Raw genomic sequence first — 8,754 nt, forward strand, 5'->3', positions numbered from 1 at the left:
GATGTAAGACTTCAAATCTTGGTCTCCAATACTGTAGTGCCCACCTGTAGCTAAGGTAGACAACCAGCTATTGTTCTAAAATACTGGATAAATTTGTTTTCTCCCCTTATTTAGAAACCTTTGAGAGAGAACTGACTGATTCTAACTACTCCATCAGCTATAAAAATGCCTGAAAGCAAATCCTGAATCCATCACTCTAGAGTCCAGCCTTGGAAGACAAAAGAAAAATGAGGAAGAACCCAATAGAGGGATGCTTTTGGAAGCCCTTGTCAAGAAATTCCAATGGACTCGCATATGAACATTTGAGAACTGCCCTGTTCTTTCTTTTAGTTCCCTGCCTAGAACTTGTAATGCTAATTACTCTTGTCTTTACTTCTCCTTCACATCTCCTATTCATGATTCAAGGACTTTGTTTTCTCCTTAGAGATAAGAGTTATGCAATTTGGGAGTTTTTTAGATAGACCCACTGAAGGGGTACTCCAATTGCCTCACTCTGCGTCCCTGTACAGCATGGAAGAAGCCAGAGCAGCTGGTGTCCCTATTCCCTACTGGCAATTTGGGTAACCCCTTCAGAGGATGGCGTGATAAGAATAAGAGGTAGGAATTGGCTAGGCAGTTAGGGTAAAAAGACCCCAAAGAAAAATAGCCAGTTTCTGGGCTAAATAATATCCTTGGGCCTCTTAGCCCAAAGGCCAAAAATGTTGAAAATATTTGGGAGCTTATATCTAATCCTTAAAAGATTTTAGGGTTACCTCTTCAGAGGGGAGAATGTTAGAGTACTCAAAAGCCCAATAAAAGTAAATAAATGAAAGAAGGAAAAACAAGAAAAAGTGATGGGGAGATATGGGAGGTGTTGGAAGAGAGGGAGTGGGCATGGATTTGATCAAAATTCCTTATATGCACTATGAAATTCTCAATAAAGTTTTTGTAAAAATCAAAAAAAAAAAAGAATAGGAGGTAGGAATTGCCTAGGCAGTTAGGGTAAAAAGACCCCAAAGAAAAGTAGCCAGTTTCTTGGCTAAAAGTCAAAATGTCCTTAGGCCGTTTAGCAACATACTATGTTCTAAATACCAAAAATGTCAAAGGTATTTAGGAGCTCTTATCTAATCCCTAGGGTTACCTCTTCAGAAGGGGGAATGTTAGAATAGCAAAAAGCCCCATTAAAAAATAATAAATGAAGGGGAAAAAAAGAGAGAAAGAGCGAGCTGATACAGCCATGCATCAACCTACAAGAATTCCTCTACTGACTAGGTAGAATTATCCAGCCTGGAGTCCGGTGCTGGAGAAGACTCTGAAGACCGTGTTGGCAGAAATCCCTATTCACAGTGTTCTGGAAGCCCTGTCCCTGAACCAGAGGCGAGGAATTAAGCTCTCGAAGCCCAGCAGAGCCAGCATTCCAAGGGCACAGAGAACAAACACTAAGTTGTCAGAAAAAAGTAATGGGGAGATAAGGGAGGTGTTGAAGGGGATGGAGTGGGCATAGATTTGATCAAAACACCTTATATGCGTGTACAAAATTCTCAATACAATTTTTTTAATTAAAAAAAACCAGCTCATTGAAGATTTTCATCTCCCTCAGAGCAATGGTCAAACTTCTCTTCAATCTGCAAGAGCTTCATGACCCACAATCCACTTCATCCCACCATCTCCCTAATCTCTTCTATCACTTGCTTCAGCCACATGTCCTCCTTCCGTTCACTGAATGCATAAAGCACGCTCACTTCTCAGGGTCTCATCATTACCTGTTCCACAGCCTTTTCTACTTACTTCATCTGAGAGGACATCCCTAGTCACACTAAATACAATGGCATGTTTCTCCCCAGTTCCCTCTCCATCTTATCTTCCTTTATTTTTCTTCACAATACTTGGTATGTATTTACTAACTTAATATCTGTCTCACCACACAGAACAGGAACAGATACATCTGTTTTGTTTACTGCTGAGCTCTTGATCACTAGCTGTCTGAAGCAATGTGCTAAGTAGGAGATCCCAGAGCCTAACTCTGGAAGCTCTCCATCCAATGAGGAAGGGAGGCACTAGGCGAGTAATAGCAATAATCACAACAAATCTAATTACTCAAAGAACTGATGACATCTATCTGTGTGATATGATGGCACGGAAAAGTCCAGGATGTCATAAAATACTCCCTATTAATCATGACAAACAGAAACTGTGTTCCTTATAGGAACACCTCTACCCAGTATAGATGGAAACAGGAGGAAAGAACAAGCATTTATTGAGCTCTTGATGTTTTCCATGCAGTCAATTAACCACTGCCATTTCAGCAACGAGCGAAACAGCATGGTCTCTGCTTTCCACAACTGACAACCAGATTCAGGGTGCAAACAAACAAAAATGACACAGGCGATGTATAAGTTTCTCATGGTAGCATATTATGAAGGAGAAGGCTAGGAAAAACACACTGTGGTGGTGTTTATTAAGCAGACCTAACTGTTAGGGCTTACATATGAAGTACTCCCCCAAAAGGATCATGTGTTAAAGGTTTGGTTAAGCTATGGAGATTTGGAGAACTGACTGGATCATGAAAGAGCTAACTTTATCAGTAAATTAATCCAGTAATGAGTTCCTAGCTGAATGGATTCATAGGTGGTGGGGCCTCATCGGAGGAAGTACACAGTAGGAGCAGACTTTGAAGGGTATATCATTCCTTGGACATTCCCCACACCTGGCTGCCATGAAGTGAGCATCCCTGTTCCTCATGCCTCCTTCACCATGCTGTTCTGTCTCTTCTCAGACCCACAGAAATGGAACCAGCCAGATATGAAATGAACCGCCTCACAGAAACTGTGAGCCAAAGTCAAAATTCCCTCCTTTTATTTTCTCAGGGATTTTTTCCAGTAATACAAACTCGATTAATTCACCAACCGTGTCAGAGAAGTTAGGAAGGTCTTCCCCGAGGGAAATCAGATTTTAGCTAAGATCTGAAGGACATTAAGTGAAAGACATTGAAGAGGCAAGAAGAATTCATTTTGGCATAAAAGAAAAGCAGCAGCAATTAGTCTGAGGCTGGAGGCAGCTTGAAAAATTCCATGAAATATAGAAAAGGCAGAGAAGCATTTTTAAAGTATGAGTGTGGGGGTTGGAAAGATGGCTCAGTGGTAAGAGCATGTGCTGCTCTTGCAGAGGACCCAGGTTTGGTTCCCAGCACCCACATGGCAGTCCACAGTCATCTGTGACTACAGTTCCAGAGGATCCAACACTCTCTTCTGGCCTCCAAGGGTACCAGGTGGTACTCATATGTGGTACTCATACATGCATGCAGGGAGAACACTAACACACAAAAATAAAAGTAAATAGTCTTTAATAATGAGTATTAAGACTAATGACATCTTTGGGGTAGGACAGGAGGTTGGGGCAGTGTTGTGTTGGTAAATGATTAACAGCCATCTCTCAGAAAGATGGATGTGCACACACACACAAGCATACAAACACACACACATACTTTATATTTTGTATTTACAGCATATATTTAATACTTGCTTTATAAACAATAGTAACTTACTATTGTAATCTGGGGCTATTGTAAATTCTATTTAACAATCTAATCTATTGTGAATATCTGCATTGCATTTTTCTTGATCTCTTATATTGGTAGGTAACTGATGGTTATAGTTCAGCACAATTTGGCAAACGGAATTACATCCCAATCCACTAATTATTTCCCCAGTATAGTTATGTCCTGAAATTGTACATATTATCTACTGTTAACTCTTGCTCTCACACATGTTATTTCATGTATGTAAACTGAACCATCTCTCAGTTCTGACACCACTACAGATATTAGAAATCCACTTGTTCATTAATGATATGAGCAGCATCTTCAGATCAAAGATTTCAAACACTAGAAGACTGTTCCTTCCATTGTCATGTGTGTTCACAATGAAACAGCTGCACACGTGACATGTTTACAGTAAGTTTCTCCATCATTTAGGTTGTAGATCAAAAACTTTCTCTAGAAGGTGAAATTCAATATTGTAGGTTTTTTAGACCACATATAATCTCTATAATAATTTACAACCCTTTGGGAATGCCAAAATTCTTAGCTTGCAAGCCTCACGGAAACATCTATAGACCAAAATTTGGCTGCCCACCTTTCTCTGTCAACCCCTTCAACAAATGACTCTCAGTGGCGAGGCAGGAGGCTCTTTACTCACCTTCCTAATTTATCAGGCATATCTTAGTATCACTAAACCTGTCATTACATATATGGCATAATGTAATGGCAGTACATCCAGTTCATAAAAACGCACCCTCATTCAACCAACCCCTTACTGGTAATATTCAGTTTGTTTCTAACTTTCCTCAGTTGTGTGATATGTCATTTATTATCCTTTGTAGATAAATGTTTGCTTACATCAGGTTTCAATTTTAGAGATGAATTTACTAAGTCAGAGTGAACATGTCTGTAAGATGCTATAGGAAACTTAGCAAACTGCTTTCAGAAAGGGTGCGAACCCTGGTCTAGGTTTCTCAGTCTTACAAGTGCCTCCAAAGGTTAATGATGGTTCTCTATCTTATTTTTGGAGACAGAATCTCTCCCTGAACCTGGTTTGTTGATTAAGCTAGACTGGCTGCCCAACAAACCCTAAGGATACTCCAGTCTCCTCCCTAGTACTTGAATTATAGATGTATACCACTACCCCTGGGTTTTATATAGGTGCTGGAGATCTGGACTCAAGCTGTAAAGTGCTTACTTTGTACATTAGTCAACTTTCTGTTGCTGTGATAAAATACTGTGACCAAGGCAACTTATCAAAAGAAGGGTTTATCTGGCTTAGGTTCAGAGTGTTGGAGTCCATAATGGTGGGGGAGACATGGCAGAAGGAGGTGGCAAGAGCAGAAAGTCTGGTGATGACGTCTTCAAGCAGGCACAGGAAGCAGAGAGAGACTGGAAATCTAAAGCTTCAGAACTCTCTAAGCCCACCCGAGTGACATGCTTCCTCCAGCAAGGCCGCACCTCTTAAAACCTCCCAAAACAGCACCACCAACTGGATACAAAATGTCCAAATACTTAGAGCCTATGGAGGACATACTCATTCACCTTGCTAGCAAAAGGGCTTGAGTTTTTTTCCCAGAGCTCACATAAGAAAGGCCTGGTATATATCACATGTCTGTAATCCCAGCTCTGGGGAGGCAGAGACAGACAGATTACTGAGGTTTGCTGCTTACTCAATGGGCTCCAGGCCAGTGAGAGACCCTGTCTCAAAAAGATGGACAGCATCTGAGGAATGTGCACACACATTTTTAATTTGGAAATTCTCAATAATTTTTAATAAGAGGTCTCATAGTTTCTACTTGTGTGGAGACTCATAAATTATATAGCCAGCCCCACTCATTAATTCAGACAACTCTTCCTGGAAGGATGGTGAAATTATTTTGTTTGGCATTGCCAAGAGCTAAAGCAATAACTCTTGACCTGGTAGCTAAAGCCCAGCCTGCTTTGAGAATTTACGACATGCACCATGTCACAGAATCAGCTGTACTTGTGAACCACACGGAGAGGAAATGCTAGCTACTTAGGACTTTTGTTCTACCAGGGCTGTTGTTCCAGCCCCAGCTGGAATCAATTGTCCGAACTACATTCAACTTTTTTTTTTTAAAGAAAAAACAAAACAAAACAGGATGACCCATTTTATGCCATGTGCTGCTATATGGGTTAATTGGTCGTGAAATATTCCAGGCAGGTACTCAATAAAAGACATAATAGGAAGATGAAGGTCGTTGTTGGGCTTAAGTGCTATACCGCATCCAACCTGCATTTAAACACAAAAGTTGATAAAAGATTATTAATAGGTAAAACAAAGGACCACATTTTGGAGATGGCCTATTTTATATTTGGAAAGGTCTCTATCTCTTTAGGAAATGTAGCTGACAGCCCAATGGTAAGCTATCTCACTTTAAGAAAAATAAAGCTATTTATCAGAAAGGCACCGCCCCCACTCCACCCCCACCTTCTCAGAGCACAGATGGCACCTCTGAGGTAGCTGGCATTGGGGCCAATGCCCCCAGCCCTTCAGAATTCTCTTCTAGTTATATACTTCCAGGACAGATGAAGCTTTCCCAGATGGTCTGAGCCCCAACGACCCTACACAGGAGCAAAACTCACCTGAGTATAAATAGTCAAATGCTAACCAAGGAGAATTAACAGAAATGTCCATTTGGAATACCCAGGACAGAACCCCAGTTCATTAGCAGGTGACACTCCAGCAGTGCACCAGGAGGTTTTGGGAGAAAACTTCATAGTCACAGTGCATTACTTTTCTAGTAGTGGGTCTCAAGTCTCATTTGAATGACTTGGCCAACACAACAGGAAAGGAGGGGAACAATGCTTCTGGGAGAGCCTCCATCCAGTCACTCCATCTCTTAAGATAGGGAGCACCCTAAACAACTTGGCTCTAGGAATTTCTCTGAAGAGAAATCCCCACCAGGCTGTATCCTAAAGGGTGACAGGGACAGAGTTTGGATTTCCCACCTGCAGGGCATCCAGTCAATGGGACTGAAGGAGTCACAGTGGATCAGGATGATGATCAGGATAGCTCTTTCTCGAAGCTTTCTAGAACATTGTTATAGACTAAGACAGTGGATTCAGAAGTAAATGCACATTATGATATTGAAAAAAATCTTGGCAAAATGATGACAGAGTCCTGTTGAAGGGGCATTACCAAGAAGCCAGGGACACACAGAGGCAGGTGGAAAATCAGCTTCAAGTGCAACTAAAGCTACTTCAGCAAAGGAAGAAAGAAGTGAGGAACTGCCAGGAGATAGCAAAGCCTCGTCAGGATGAGACCACACAGCAGGAAGAAACCAAGAAGACAGAGAAAGGGAAGAAGGAGTCTTTGCCAAAGGAGCAGGATCTGAAAGCCAAGTGTAAGAAGTTTGTGAGAAGGGCTGAAGAGAAGTGTTAGAGCTAGAACTTGACAGACCCAAGAACCAGGATGGCAAAATAAATCAGAATATTATGGAAGAGACATAGAGGGCCTAGAAGGACATAGAGTGCCTATCTTCTCAGTAGGGTACCAGGAAGAGTTGCTGGCATTAAAATTAGAAGACACACGGTCACACTTTACTTTGCTCCAGTCAACGCCTCCAACACTAAAGACAGTCCATTCCTAACAGGAGTGGGAGACAGAGCTTGATGGAATTAGGACAATGAAAAAGAATGTTCAGGACCAATGTAAGAGACACACCCAGCTAGTGACAAATGAAGCCAGGCCGAGCAGCCCTCCTCAAATCCTCAGCCCCACTTTGCCTCCACCCCCCTCAGGGGCCAATTTTATGCTTCAAGTATTTCGACCCAGTTCCTCACTGGCCCCTCAGACACCCATCTCTATTGGGTACATGGCAATGGCCATGGTTATGCCCAGTGCGGATTCCTACTCTGGTCTTTACCAGTCTTAGAACCTGCCCTTTCCCAGTTCAACCAGCCTTTCCCACCTCTTTCTGGTTCACACAGGAAAACTAGCCCTGGCTCAGGTTCCCTGGTCAGCCCCTAGGACCCACACCCACTGCCTCCCTTCCACCTCCCCCAGGCCTCGGTGGTGTTAAGACTTTTATTGAACCGCCTCAGCTCCAATCAGTAGATGAACTGGAAAAGATGCTGGAAGAGCTTCTGACTCGCTTCCCACAGTGCAATAAGGCCCACATGGCCAACATTCTTCAGCAAATCAAGACAGCACGTGCCACCATGACAGGCCTGACCATGGAGGAGCTGACCCAGCCGGCACCTGCTCCGCTGGCAAAGCAGGAACAGGTCACAGCATGTACTCAACCACTTGGCGGGATTCAAGTTTTGTACCCTGCTCCTCTGGCCCAAATCAGTGCCTCAGTGTTCCTGCTTTGGTTTGGCTAAGCCTCTGGCCCATTTATGCAGATTTGAATCTTCAGCACCTGCTGTCCAATCAGATACCTCGCTTTCTGGGCACCTCCAGAAGCCATACTGTTGTTCTAGCCACTCCACTCCAATGGGTAAAATGAGGCTGATTGGGCTGGAAAAGTTACTCTTGATAGTTTGATTTTTCATCGAATATTTTACTGTGTTGATGTTCATTATTTATATATATATAGATATCAGGTTTACAGGATATTCTGTTTTACATCAGCAAAATCCACAGTACAAGAATAACATAATCAAGTCTCATTTCCCCTACCAGCTTCTGTCTACTCTACTTCCTGCATAGAAAAGCACAATTCACAGGGTTTCCTGGGTCAAGCCAGTCCGCCACTGTCTTAGCTTGTACTCAACTACCAACAAGCCAGCCTTGCAAAGTGCTTACCCTTCCCATTCCCTCTGTTCTCTGGCTCTACCCACCTCCTTCTTCCTTAAAGTTTAAAGCAGTTACCATCAAGTTATTCAGTGACCTTGGGTGAGTTCCAGACAGGCACTGGGGTGAAGTATCTGTGCAAAACTACTTGCAGAATGGTTTTGGGATGCAGGGTTTTCATTTGTGAAGCAAGAAAGCTATGGGGGAACACAGATAAAATGCAGACCAAAGTGAGATGAAGGGAGGGGGAGCTTCACGGTTATGAGGAGCTTCACGGTTATGAGTCATGTTTTGTAGACAGCAGTCTGGAACTAGATTAGTATCCCATCTCTGCTTATTGAGCACTTCTGGCTCTTAGGTTTTTGCCTGGGACACCTGTGGCTTCTTGAGAACTGAGACTCTTTCCCAATCTTTGTCTTTATTCCTACAGGAAATGGCTTTAGCTATCTTCTTTTTTGGAATTAAATAAATG

The 8,754-nt window shown here is 42.5% G+C and overlaps 1 pseudogene; it reads left to right on the forward strand.

Annotated features, from left to right (window-relative positions):
* The first annotated feature begins 4,835 nt into the window (after nt 1–4,835).
* On the forward strand, nt 4,836–7,870 carry LOC103733751 (annotated as a pseudogene).
* Nucleotides 7,871–8,754: the final 884 nt, after the last annotated feature.

Source organism: Nannospalax galili, unplaced genomic scaffold (assembly GCF_000622305.1).
Source record: "Nannospalax galili isolate Female #2095 unplaced genomic scaffold, S.galili_v1.0 scaffold415, whole genome shotgun sequence".
Taxonomy (NCBI): Eukaryota; Metazoa; Chordata; class Mammalia; order Rodentia; family Spalacidae; genus Nannospalax; species Nannospalax galili.